The sequence below is a fragment of the Canis aureus genome, chromosome 3 (assembly GCF_053574225.1).
Source record: "Canis aureus isolate CA01 chromosome 3, VMU_Caureus_v.1.0, whole genome shotgun sequence".
Classification (NCBI taxonomy): Eukaryota; Metazoa; Chordata; class Mammalia; order Carnivora; family Canidae; genus Canis; species Canis aureus.
The window spans coordinates 81,843,023-81,856,985 of NC_135613.1; the positions used below are offsets into that span (position 1 = coordinate 81,843,023).

The 13,963-nt window shown below is 46.0% G+C and overlaps 1 long non-coding RNA gene across 12 annotated transcripts in view; it reads left to right on the plus strand.

The window, feature by feature from the left end:
* LOC144311511 (uncharacterized) overlaps positions 1 to 13,963 on the plus strand; it is a 94,398-nt gene that overhangs the window by 27,950 nt on the left and 52,485 nt on the right. For 7 of the 12 annotated variants that reach the window (XR_013377109.1, XR_013377108.1, XR_013377110.1 and 4 more), the window contains exon 2: positions 4,020 to 4,159. This is a non-coding gene — a long non-coding RNA (uncharacterized LOC144311511). Of the gene's footprint in view, positions 1 to 1,715; positions 1,896 to 1,972; positions 2,148 to 4,019; positions 4,160 to 13,963 lie in introns of all 12 variants that reach the window. The other 5 variants (XR_013377112.1, XR_013377114.1, XR_013377117.1 and 2 more) reach the window with 3 other exon arrangements.

Below are 13,963 nucleotides of genomic sequence, written 5' to 3' on the forward strand. Positions count from 1 at the left end.
TAAACTTTCTCCTTTCTTGGACTCTCTAATCACACTATCAGAGAAAATTGTTATTAGAATGATAAATATGGTCCCCGATTTTTCCTGTGTTCCCCATGTGTGTCATCGCTCTCTCTCCCGTCTATCTCTGCACACACGATTAAAAATAGCTATCTCAGTTTTAAAGCTTCTAGTTTATCCTTATAAGACTCTATCCCTCTGAAGAGTGAGGACCAGATCTCCTCCCAACTATTATTTTTTAAGATTTTATTTATTTAGTTGAGAGAGAGAGAGATAACAAGAGAGAGCAGGAGCAGGGGAGGGAGGTCAGACGGAGAGCAAGAAGCCCGATGTGAGGCTCGGTCTCAAGACCCTGGGATCGCGACCTGAGCCAAAGGCAGACGGCCAACTAACTGAACTACTCAGCTGTCCTCCTCCCAGCTATATGTCTATAAAATGTCAAGCCTTAGGGCACCTGGGTGGCTCAGTGGGTTAAATGTCCGACTTGGTTTCAGCTCAGGTCATGATCTCAGGGGTTGTGAGATTGAGCCCCATATCAGGCTCCATACTCAGCAGGGAGTTTGCTTGGGATTCTCTGTCCCTTGCCTGCCACTTCCCCTGCTCTCTCTCTCTCTCTCTCTCTCAAAAAAAAAAAAAAAAAATCAAGCCTCCTCCCACCTGAAGGTTAGGGGACATTGAGGACCAATAATAAAGCCACCTGTGTGCCTTGTGCCCTGTACCCTCCCTGCGTACCAGGCACTGGCTGATGGCTCTGTGTGCTTCTCTCCTTACTCCTCCTGACTCTATTATTTCCATCATGCAGAGACAGCAAGATTTAGAGCAACCTGCTTGAGGTCGCAGAGTGGACAAGCGATTGAGCAAAGGTTCAGCCCTAGAGATCAGATTGCGTGGCCCATGCTCTGCAGTACGGTTGTTTACTGTGCCCTGACTTGATTGTAATTCCTGAGAGAAACCTAGTTTTCATTTCATTTCATTTCATTTCATTTCATTTCATTTCATTTCATTTCATTTCATTTCATTTTTTATTCTTGGGCAGGGAGCTTGTTGTCTCTTATTGTTGGTCACTCTAAGCTCAATGGCTGAGCCTAGAACACAAACTTACCTGTGGCAAACAGTTTCTCAAGTTTAGGAGGAAGAACAAAACAAAAATCAAGAAAGCCCTCAAATACATGCTTTCTTGCACACAGAGCATTTACTTGAACCTAAATCACAAAAATCCCATTTTTCCTTTTACAGATGTAATTGTCACATATGTTCATTATGAATTTGTAATGAGGGCCCAGAACAGATGGCGCAGACTTACAGTGACATACACTGCAAGCAAGTGATGCTTGCCTATGACGGGGCTGTTGCTGTCCTTGACGGCACTATGGGGCCAGGTTCTGGAGCTGGAGGGCGGCCCTGAGGCTGGGCCTGGCTCGCCTGGGCACAGGGCCATATTTAGCTGTGTCTGAGAGTTGGGTTTGGAACTGGTCATTATACCTTTCACAACCTTCCTGGGCATCCTAAGAAAAGACCTAGTGGCCAGAGGGGTAGGAATTCATTTATAGGTCAGAATTCGTGTAAGCAGTCTTGAAAGAGACAGGTAGGGCTTGGACTTCCTATCAGAAAGCCCTCACCAGGGGCTCTCTCCTGTTTGCCCCACTGAGAGCTCCTCCAACTTGTCCTGTGGGTTTGACCCGTCTGCTTTTTTTTTTTTTTTTTTTTTAATCTAGAACCAGAGAAAGATGGGGCACTAACCCTGGTGACCTAATGTATCCGTTCACTCCGATGTTCTGGACTGGAGAGTCACATGTCGCCACAATCCCTACTTGTTTCAAGCTGTGTGCAATTTGATGTTCATTCAAAGTGGGAGACACCAGATTTGAATTGAGGTCTCCTTGATTGAAAAGCCTGTGAGTTGTCTAATATAGACGATCGCGAGTGTTAGGTTCTGTTGAACGTTAAATTGGTGACCCTCTTCTCTGAAAAGAGTGATGATTTTTTTCAGGAGCTTCTTAAAAGTGAAAATCTGAGATGAGACAGGTGACAAAGTGGTACGGGAACTAGAGTCTTGAGGAAGGAGAGTTCTCTCTGGTTGGAGACCATCCCCAGGGCAGATCCTCCAACCACAGGTGCACAGGTGCACATTGCACTTCCACTTCCAGGTGAGCTCTGTGGGTCCCTCCATGCTCCCCTTCTCCCCTTGGGACGCCTCTGCATGGCTGTCTCATGGGCTGTGAGAAGTATGAGAATTATGGAACCCTTTCAGAAAAGCCCTGTTCTGCTGAGGGTAAGTGAGGTGATATCATGATTCTCTCTCCATGTTGTCACCCACCTATTCAGGTAGGATGTGTGCAGGCTGACTAAAGAATCTGGAGAGTGGGCTGTCATCACAAAAGTCACTTACTTGGGCTTCTTTTAAAACTAAAAGTCCTTTTCCAGATAGGTATTTTTAAAAATCCGATGAACAGATGACTCTCCTTTCTCCCACCTGCCGGTACTGAGCACTCCCAAAAGAAGAAAGGAAGGAGGAAATGGTGTGTGCTTTACTGCTCAGGCTGTAGTCATTGATAAATTGTAGGTCTTTTATTTCCGTAAGATGTGCTTCACAAACTTCAAATTATCTATCACAGCAATGAGAGGGAAATAAACCTTTGGTCCCTGTGATTTTCATAGGCTATCGGAAGAGTTTGTAACGACATAAACTGTCCTGGGAAGAGGCAGCCTTATCACATGTAATGTGTCTGACAGCCTGGCTCCTCACCAGATGCCATGGGCTGGATGTTAGGATCCATGGGTTGTTGTGTTGGCATCCCATCTGCACCACCTCACGCAAGTCGCCACCACTTGAGAGTCATTCTGTGTCTGCAGAACAAACACGGCGCAATGTGTTCTCCTTACTGCAGAGAAATGTTGTAAGATCAAATGAGAAAACATGGTCAAAAGCCTTTTGTAAATTTTGAAGTGCTTTACAAATATCTGAGGTTTCTAGAATAACATATTAGTGGAGGGCTTCAAAACTTGAGCACTGTTGGTACCTTGGGACGAATGATTCTGTTTGGGGAAAGAAGGCTGTCTGTGCATTAGAGGATTTTGAGCAACCCTGTGCTCACCCTTGGATGCCAGGAGTGCCCTCCCCCCCTGTGATACCCTCCTTCACCCAGTCACAAGAAAAAATGTCTCAGGACATTGCCAAATGTTTCCTGGGGGCAAACGTTCCTCTTCGCAGACTAAGTGTAGGCCTTGAATAGGTTGCTTAAACTCTCCAGGCCTTGGTCTCCTCACCTGTGGACTGGGCATAATAGTAATAATCATACCTAGGTCATAGATATTATTTAATTCAATGTGAGGATGAGATGAGCGAATGCACATAAAGCAGTAAACAGTGTGTGGTACATGTAGTAGATGGTCAGTAATTATTTGCAAAGCATGGACTTACTGCTACTTTTGAATGTAGAGATGAACTTGCTGAGCCATCATCCCTACAGTAGGCACCCCAGGCATCTAGTTAAGAAGTAGTGATGGATTCTCTCCGGAGCATTCACAGGCACGTGATCAGGAATGGGCGTTGGCTTGTGGCTTGCCTGGGTCAACGACCTCTTTTGAGTGCTCTTGTCTCTGTCCCCTTGCTGAGGAGCGTTATCGATGCCAGTCCCCCCAGAATCCCACCATCCAAACCTCTGCTTAGGGCTTCGTGGCTTTCTCCTCGTGCCCTAGACCTGCTTCTAAGATGGGATCTGATCAGCTCATTCACGGCAAGGACGTCTGTGCAACTTAATATGTACTCTTCACAGGTGCATTTGAAAGTGTTTAAAGGGCTTTAAGTCAAATAATTCACTTTAAGAATTAACAGGCCACTGTGCTGGTCTTGACAGTATTCCGTGGACTGGAAAAGAAACCATGTGAACGGTGCACCAGTGACGTGAGCTCAGTTCTGTAGTATCAATTTACTGAGCATAGTGGGTGGAAAAGCCCTTTTGTTACTAGTTAAATTTAGGGAGAGTCAATAAAGTACCTTTCCATTCTCCCAACTTCAGGACCATTTGAACAATCGATACAGAAGTCGGAGATGAAGTTCCAAGACTTCGTGTTTGGAGATGGAACAGTTTGGAGGCTGTAACTTTAGACTTATTGCCAAGGACAATTGCTGAAACTTTCTGCATAGAACTAGACAGAGGTAATTCCCCTTCCCTCCAGTCTTCACCCCAGTAGGAGTATGAAAGAGAGCAGATCCAGTGAGGGGAGAGTAGGGGCCAGATGCGTCTCTCTTGTGCAAGAACTTCCACCTAGAAACACGAGCCTGGGACGTGGATATGGCCTCCTCGACCCTCAGCCCATCCTGGGGACCGTGGCCTCTAATCTATCTCATACTTTATATAGGATGCACACTGACTTTGTGTCAGAATCGGCCAGTGTGTTCCTACAGATAGTCGTCGTGTTAGGAAAATAATTAAGGTCAGCAGGGGGAATATTTAATATTAAATACTATGGGGAAATCGGTTTGGGAAAATCTGTGGGGATTTTTTTTGTTTGTTTGTTTGTTTGTTTGTTTTACCGGATATCTCAGCGTTCAAGTACACAGGCTTCCCCACACCAGTTTGCCTTTCCCCGCCCGGGGGGTGGGCATCAAACACACCTTGATCCATTCTGTCTTAAGTTAAATGTGGAGGAAGGGTTTTTGTTGTTAAACCAGCAAACCGGTCCAAGAGGGTTAAAACTACTAACAGAATGAAAGTCAAGCTAAATCAGCTAGATTGCCCCCAATTCACGGGAGGGAAAGAGAGACTCACAGCTTGTGATGCAGTGTTCTGTTGTATCAAAAGGATATTTATATAGGCAGAGGCGCATAAAAACTTGCTTATAGCTTCAAACCATATATACATGATGTATGTGCGTGCACCCATGTGGCTTTCTGATGAGGAGTGGGTGATTTTTATTTTATGCTAGGTTGGTTTCTCTTTTCTTTTTTTTCTTTTCTTTTCTTTTCTTTTCTTTTCTTTTCTTTTCTTTCTTTTCTTTTTTTCTTCTCTTTCTTTCTTTTTCTTTCTTTCTTTTAACCTGATGTCTCATGTGAATTTCAACTTCTCCCTTCTGTGTCTTGGGACATTTTTAATAATCTGATGATGCTCCATATGAGCTCAGCATGTGGAAGCAGATCGACGGACTAGTTTATATAACTGTTGATGAAAGCACCTCCTTTTGTGTTCATATTGGTTATGGCTTCTTTGCAAAGAGCAGCAGTGTATGCTGTGCTAATGGAGCCCAATCCCATCACCTTGATTCTACACGCGAATGGAATGCTAAGGTAACGGGCTCTGAGACGATACCTGGGAATTGCCCAGAGAGGCTCTGGGCAGGCCGGGAGGGAATTGAACTCTGGTGAACTCTCCCAGAGCCCTGCGGTTATCACAGCTTCCTTGTGACAACTGCCTCAAGTCAGAGACCAGAATCCTTCATAATTGATTTTTCTCCGGTTACCAAACTTCCTGTTTTTGCACTAAGTTTGTTTTATTTTTTATTTTTTCCCCCCTGTGAAACCTGTATGTCTTTTTAGCTGGAAATGGAAGAGATTAGGAATGGTGATGATCTAGAAAAGATGAGCACCTATCCTGTCCATCCTTCCGAGCACCATTTAAATGCTGCTTCTTATTACAGTGCTTCTACTTGAGGACAGGTAGTCACAGTTGCAATGTCACTTCCATTATAAACCCCTGTTTTCAGGTGCTCATGACAGCCTGGAGGGAAAAAAAAAATCACTCTTTGGGCTGAAATTTCTCATATCCGTTCTCACCTCCGAGGTGAAAGTCTTGTTCTAAAGTCTGGCAGAAAGCTCTGCATCCGTCAGTGTGTGAGGCCTCTCACACGACCTGTCGGTGTGGGCATGGGGGGTCGGGGTGGAAATTTCACAGTAGTGACATCTGGGAAACCGAGGACCCTCCCTCATCTGTCTGACATTTGGGAGTCAGAACCCCATGGTCGCTTTGTGGACTCTGCCCTTCGGGGAGAAGGTGATTTTTGCAAGCCACCTGGTTCATCTGATTCCTGGGTATTGAAGAACATTCCTTAATTCTAGAAGCAAGCAAGTGAAGTAATTCTGCAGGGAAACTTGAATTTGATCTCACCACATTGGTCCGGCACCCTTGTGGAGGCAGAGGTTAATATGCCAGCATGGTTGGGCCTCACCATCGCTTTGATCCGAGCTGGGGCTCATCCAGCTTCTCAGCCTCAAGCTCCTTTCCTGCCCTTTTCTACCCAAATCCTAATTTTCTAAGAAACCTGATTCATGTGTCGCCTTCTCTGTGAGGCCTCTCACCTGGTCATCTCAGGCAGATCCCTTCTTGTTCTGTATCTTTGCAGTGTACTATTTGTGCCCATTTTATTCTACCTCAGTAATACGTATTCAAGTGTCTTCTGCTTATGGCTCTCCGTCTGTTAGCTTGAAAACTGCCCGAGGGGAAGGACTCTTGAGGTTTTGCAGACACTGCCATGCCTCATGCATATTCGGTACTCAATAAGGGCATCTTGGATCACCATTTATTGAACATCAGCCATATTGCAGCTCTTTGCAAAATGATAGTATTTGAGGTTTCTGACAATGAAAAACCGAAATGGATGTAATTCTTGCCCTGTGCAATCATGTGATTTCGGACATTTAGCGAGGTGACAGCAAAATGACAAAAAAATTTTAAATATAAAGCTAACCCTTTAATGTGGGATCTAATGGTAGAGTTTTAGCACCAGCCCTCCCACGGGCGATGCCTTCGTGAGAGGAGGGTGTAGGATGGATCTGTGGTCCTGAAAGAGTTTGTGGGAAGCTATGTTCTGGATCCGTCTGCTCCACTAAGGGCGTGGAAAGATGATTTTATTTTATTTTATTTTATTTTATTTTATTTTATTTTATTTTATTTTATTTTATTTTATTTTATTTTATTTATTTTTTTGCTGCAAAAAGCTTTATTGTCTCCATTTGGTCCACGTTTTGGGAAAGGGCTCCAGGATGGTTAAAAAGCTGCCTAGTGGCTGCACGGGAAAAGGCAAGATGATTTTAAAAAGCGATCAGGGGAGGGTAATCCAAACCGTTTTCCGTGTTCTCAAAATAAACCAACTTGCTGTTAGACAGAGGGGAATAAAGTCGTGTTTTTAGTGACAGTTTACCTCCAGAGGGCTTGTGTTCTTCTTTGCAACGAAGAAACCGCAGCACCACCCGCATCCCTGCAAGATTACTGAAAAGTAAAGATAACTGAAACTACAACGGGGGTCTAAAAAGCAAAGTTTAAAGGATCTCCCCTCCCTCATCCTCCACGTCTCCATTATTAATATCTCTCCACCTATTGATTGTAGACGTTCCTTGTCTTTTTCTGTGTGTCTCTGTTGGATTGAACTTGAGGTTTGTTCTGCTGAGGAGACCCAGCCTGACAGGAAGGATGTGGAAAAATGATCAGAGCCGGGCCTCACTCCTTAATCCCGTCTGCTGCGCTGCTCCTTTGAATGACACCAGGAGCCAGCACACAGATGAGCCATTGGAGGCTCCTGTCTCTGTGCGATTGTTACGTTTGTGACACTATTACTGAACAAGCTCTCTCCTTGGGTAGAGTGCCCCCCTGGTCAATTTTCAAATGCGTTTGGATGTTGGGCGATCTTCTGAGCTTCTGTGATGAAATCCAACTCAGGATTTAAAAGCAGGCATTCTGCACATTGGGATAATTAAGTAAAGCTTATCCCACTTTATCCCAAATCCCCGTCGACCTATTTTTAAGTGTAAGGTTTGAAGAGCTGTGATACAAAGGTGGAAACAGAGTGGGTCAGCGGCGTCTTGCCACCCACTCCCTCCCTGCTCCTCCTCCCCAGATTTCCCTCCTTCAGGGCCCAACCATCCCACCTGGAAGTTTAACTGAGTTCAATGCTCTTTTTTTAGAAAGCCCGCCAGATGCAAGCTTGGCACTAGGACTCCAGTGTAGAGAGCGCTCAGACCCAGGGAATCAGAGAGCTTCGGGCTCACCTTGAAGGCAGGGAACGTGCATATCCGCATGACCTTGAAAATGTTAGGTGTGCACACTCAAAGGAGAACAAGGGAAAACGTCCCCGTTTCCAATGGTGCTGTTACTATGCTGAAAGCCTGCTCTCTCCTTCTTTCTCTGCCCTTCCCCACCAGTCCCTCTCTCTCTCTCTCTCTCTCTCTCTCTCTCTCTTGAAGAGGAAGGAGAGGAGAAGGAGTAACAAATAAATGCAACAAAATGTTTGGACGCTCAGATAAAACAAAGCCCTCCCACTCTGCCCTCTATTCCATCCCTAACCCCAAAAGGGAAAAAAAAAGAAAAAAAAATCCAGTGACTTGACCAATTACACAATTAAGAAATAAGGTGCAGTGGCACCTAAATGGCCATTAGAGAGTTGCTCTTTAAGAGACCTGCTCTGTACGTAAGAAAGTTTCACCGTCCTATGGCAAGCACACCTTCTTTTCCCTCCTTACCACTTTTTTGACCTCTGCCATTATCTCTAGATTTATCAGCAATACGAGATGGCTTTTTCACATCAGTAAGCACCAGCCAAAATATAACAATCAGAAAGAATCAGAGAAAATAAATCAATGTCCACAAACAACCGACCAATTTTGGCAAGTACAATTTATTCATAAAAGCTACAGTTCACTGGGGATTCTCTTGTCTTGCATCCACAATGCCCTTGATTCAGAGGCCAGCTTGGCGAGCGCCAGGTGGCAGCCAAGATGGGAAGACACGCATTGTTCTATCCGGGTTGCTTTGTTCCCCCTCATGCCTCTGGTCTCCCTCTTTTTAATCTCAGAGGCGCGTTTTATTTTAGAAATTCTATAGGATTGTTATCCTAACTAATTGAAGATAGAAATTAAAGTTGAGCCAGCCGTGGTTTTTTTGCGGGTGGGGGGGGGGCGTTGGGGTTCGGAGGGAAGGGAGTTGTAGAAAGGAGGCCTCCTGGTCCTGCCGATAGGCTCACTGCTCTGAGAATTTCCGATGCCTTCTTCTGATCATGCGTATCATTGCCCCTCAGAGGTCATAATCATGCACCAGCAGAAACCATCTTAGCAGAAAGACCTCCATATTTCAGCTCTATATTCTGTCTGGGATTAATTGCATATTTTTTTCCCAGAGGGACTCTGTGTTTCCCCGCCGAGGCTACGCATATTTTGCCTTAGATCCCTTCTTATGTTTGAGTTTACAGTTTACATTTATATCCCTAAGGATTTCTCACCCTCTCATTACGAAAGGCTGCTTATGTCCAGGGTGCAAGGGGGAAGCCACGTACCTTGCTCCCCAGCCAGGGCGAGGAGAAAAGAGAAGGGGGGAAAAAAAGAGGAGAACTGGAGGGATCATAGGCTGCAGATGTGGGTGAGAGAGGAGGATGGAAAATATTACAACAAAAGCACTCTTTTAGCAGTAAACAAGGGCTCCTGGACCAGAAAACACAGAGTAAATAATTCTGCTGACAATAATTAATTAACAATAATAGTTTGCACTCAGAGCTCGGCTTTCATCCGGCAACCTCAGAGCACTTCACAAACCACACTTAATTAAGGCTCCGGGCCCCCTGTGGAAGGTGAGCAGGTATTAATAGCACCCTTTGTCTGGCACAGAAACAAAGGCTCGTCCAGTGGCTTGCTCCTCTGGAACCACTGGTCAGTGGGGAAGAAGGGAGCCCTCAGTCGGGTTGTCTGGGTCCAGGTCTGTGTCACCTGACGTGGCAGGCAGCCACCTGCCTGGGTGACCCATGTGTACTGCTGGTAATTAGTCGCCAACCTGACACACACCTGCTATGTGTGTAGTTCCCCCTTCGGTTCCCTCCTAGGCTGGCTAGCTGGCTTGCAGCCTCTTATCTGGTCGGAGCACAGAAAATCTCAGCTTCCTGTTCCCAGAGCAAGCTGGGAGGTTAACTCTCCTGCACAGACAGTATTTAATTTGTGATGGCTTGATGAGGTTAGTCACCTTGCTCTTTACCTCCGTGTTCTCCCGGCCACGTGTTGGCCGACTTACTTTCTGCTGCTACTTTGTCAGGGGGTTTGCTGGAGAGGGATCCGGGAGGAACAGAGGAGAGATGCTCATCTGCCTGGGTGGTGCCGGGTTGCCCTTTCCCCGCTCATGTTCCTGTTGGCCCTCGGCTGGCAGCTGCTGCTGTGCTACCCCCCGGGCCCCCCAGATGGAAGGAGGAAAGATTAGCTCTCCCTGCATCTCGTGCCAGGGCTGCGTGGTGGATTAGGTTGGCAGAGAGACCCGAATAGCTCCATCTTCGGGAGCAGATAGATCTTTCTCAAGGTCACTGCAACATACAGATGTCTGAGTTGCTCGGGAAAGCTGCCTTCCAGGTCCACTTGGATCCTGGATTCTGACTTCTAAGAGCGATTCCTAGACACTTCTGGCACTGCCGTTGCCTTTTATGTCAAGCCTTTTGCAAAACACACCCTTTGCCAATTCCTCTACAATAAGATTTGAAGTTATTATTAATCCTTTTAATACTTATTTCGTAGGGAAATGCACAATGACAAACAGCTCTTATAAATTCAGAAATGGCCTTATGTAGATATACATTTATTTATAATGTTAAAAAATACCTTTGAAAATTTTAAAAAGTGTGATTCATTCGCAACACACTAATCTTTTGTAGGTGAGAGAGGACACTTAATGCACGCTCAGATTTGGAACTGCCTACAGTTACCTCCACACATCCTGCAAGGATTGGCACATCGGTTGGAAATTTTTGTATTGTAATATGAGGCATGTAAAAGTTGGGGACTAAACCTATGGGAATCCCAAGAAATAGACCTAACATGTTCCTGGATGCTTACACCATTTGGCTGGTTTTCTAATACCAGCAGTGGACTGGCCCTTTCTTTAAGAGAAGCATGATAACCGTGGAATGCACATGGGTCCATTTGGGGAAATGCCTTGAACCCTCCAGGAACCTTCTTCTGTAGGTTTCTTTTACCCATCGTTACTCTGGGATTTCTCTGCATGTTTTCTTCCCCCTGAGTTTATCAAAGGCATCTTGCAAAAAATGACCGCAATATGGATCGCAAAACTACGCAAAACACGACCATGGTGGTTCTACAGTGTATCGGAGGAGATTCTAACTCTTTCCTTTATTTGGATTTGAATTCTTCTTCCCATGCACTGTCAAGGTCTAGGAGGCCAACCTAGGGAGCTAAGGAGGATTCGGGGCTCAGAAAAAATTATTGAAAAGAGAACAGATTGTTGTACAGACCAAGCATAGCTTGATGCTGCTCGTGGTGAGCATTTGTTTGGCTCCTGCTATCAGGCATAAACAAGATTCAATAACAAGGTATATGAAAAATGTATCTATCACTGATACTGTTACCTGTCTTCTGCACAATTGAGATGGGTAGTCATGTTTCTTCCTGTCCTTGGGGAAATACAAGTGTAATGTGTGATCAGCTCAAAGTCACAAAGCTGGTGAAGGGCGGAGCTGGAGTCAAACGTGGTTTCAACTCAGTATCAGAAGCCCAGGCTGTGGCTCCGTGTATCTGTTAGGAGGCTCACCATTTCCTAAGAGGAACTTGGAAAACTTGTCCCACAACTCTGAAGGCTGTCACTAGCAGGTGCCCCAGGCTGCAGATGGCTGGCTGCCCTGTGTGCCATTGGAGAGTCTGCCACTGAAGGAAAAAGAGTAATGCCTTGTGGAGAGGCTTTGCAGAGCTGGCGCTGCATGATGGGATCAGGGAAGGGATGCTAGTTTGGGATTTCAAGGAAAAAAAAATCTATGAACCCAGAGCCAAGAGTTTTAGGCCCAGATTTACCAATGTTTGGCTTTTCATGAGATGCTCAACTTCTCCAAACCCTGGAGTTCCTTCCTGTAACATCAGATAATGTCTGAGTCTCAACCTTGAACCAGTGACAGTGTGGGAGGCTGTTCTCTACCCCTTTGGAACTCTGGTGGTAGATGAATTAAAAAAAAAAAAAAAAGGTAATAATAACGCAGTGTAACAAGTTAAATAATACAGACCTGAAAAAAAAAAAAAAAAAAACCTGGATGCCTGATGGAATAAGGAAGTCTTCACAGAAGATGTGACATTTGAAAAGGTCTTATATGTCTACAACTTGACAGGAGGAATGATTTATCCAAATTAACTGGTGTGTACGGTGTGCGTATGTGTAGGCGCACACATGCATGCTCGTGCACTGCGAGTGCACGCATAATACTTCCATGTACAGTTTCTGTGCTAGGCTTTGAGTATACGGGTGTGAATAAGACAAATATCCCATCCCTAAGATTAGAGAGAGAGGCCACCACCACGTGGAACCTGAAAAGCTGCAACGAGCTCTTATAAGACAACCTCCACCTCAGTCTGAGGCAGGGGAAGAATTTCCAGCAGAGAAGACGAGTTGGATCGAGGTGACAGATTGAAAGGGCACCGCATGCCCAGTGCTGTGTCTCTGGGTGAGACGTAGATGGTAAGGCTGGAGAATGGCAGGGGCGCCTGGGGGGCTCAGTCAGTTAAGTGTCTGCCTTCAGCTCAGGTCATGATATCAGGGTCCTGGGGTCAAGCCCCAGGTCAGGCTCCCTGTTCATCAGGGAGTCTGTTTCTCCCTCTGCCCTGGCTGTGTTCTCTCTCTCTCTCTCTCTCTCTAAAATAAATAAATAAAATCTTTAAAAAAGGGGAGTGGTGGGCTACAGAATGGTATAAGGGGCAGATGGTAAAGGGTCATGCATGCCTGGCCTAAAGTTTGGATTTTATCCCAGAACAATGGAGAACTTTAATCAGGAGAAGAGACCAAATGAGAGCTTTTAGGGGGAAGGAAGATGGATTTTCCTGTGAAATCAGAAAATAAGAGCCTGGGGGAGAAAGTGTGGGTGGTGGCCATCCTTACAAGAAGTTCTTGTGATGGGGCAGCCGGTGGGCGGGCAGAGGGAGAGGAGTTGATCTAGGAGACAACCCTGACTCAGAAAAGACAGTTTGTAGATTGATGAGGTTTGAGGGCAAAAGAAGGCTTCAGGGGTAAGGAAGGGTAAGAATGGATCTAGTTCTCCAAAGACCAACACTGCAGCTGGAAGAGAAAGTTCTAGTGGAAAGATGGTGAGCTCGCCTGTGGACGTATGTGGTGAGGTGCCTGCTTGGGCAGCTGGGGGTTCATGAGCACACCTCGGGAGAAAGGCAGGAGCTGTTTGGGTTTGGGAATCATGGAGATGTGTGATGCCGGGAATGGGGAGAATGGAGGGCGCCGGGTAAATCCCCGGGGAAGGAACCACTTGGGGCTGACACTGAAGCAGATTAGCTGCTGAGGAGCTTGAAAGGGAAAGCCAGAGAGCCATGAGGAGGGCAGGAATGAACGAGATCCTGGGGGGTGAGAGAAGAGCGGTGGAGGCCAGCAGCCTGGTCATTGGCCTGGTAATGAGGGCACCATGGGGGATTCACATGGGACTGGTGTCCCCCTGTAAGCTTCATGAGGCTGCTCAGTGCATGTAAAGCAATAGACTGTGAGCTGCTAGACAAATGTCAACTATGTGTCCTCTGCCTACACCTCTTCCCCTTCCTTTTCTCCGCCCCAAACACTCCAAATACTATTTCCAGCTGACAACCCCTTCTTGAAAATGAAGCCACCTGCTGCTGCGTGTCTTACCCACTCCTATGCTGCTGTCCTTCTTCGTCTCTTTGTTCATGCTGCTTCCTCTGCCAAGAAGGCTTTGCCAACCCCATCTTGTGCCTCAGTAACTTCCCTGTATCATCTGGGACTTGTTTGAACATCTCCTCCTCCAGGAAGCCTTCCCAGATTCTCAGCAATGGAAACCACTCCCTGGCCTCCTTCCCACCACAAACCCAAGGCCGGGTTAAATGCTCGTCTTCTGGTCTCTCCTCATACCCTGTGCACATCTGTATCATCAAATATCCGCGTTTAGCATCCGTTATCCATCTATTACTTGTCCATTTAACGTCCCTTAGGTGTGTTCTCTTTGTGAGCGGGAGTCTTGTCTTATTCTCTTAGAATCCCCACATTCC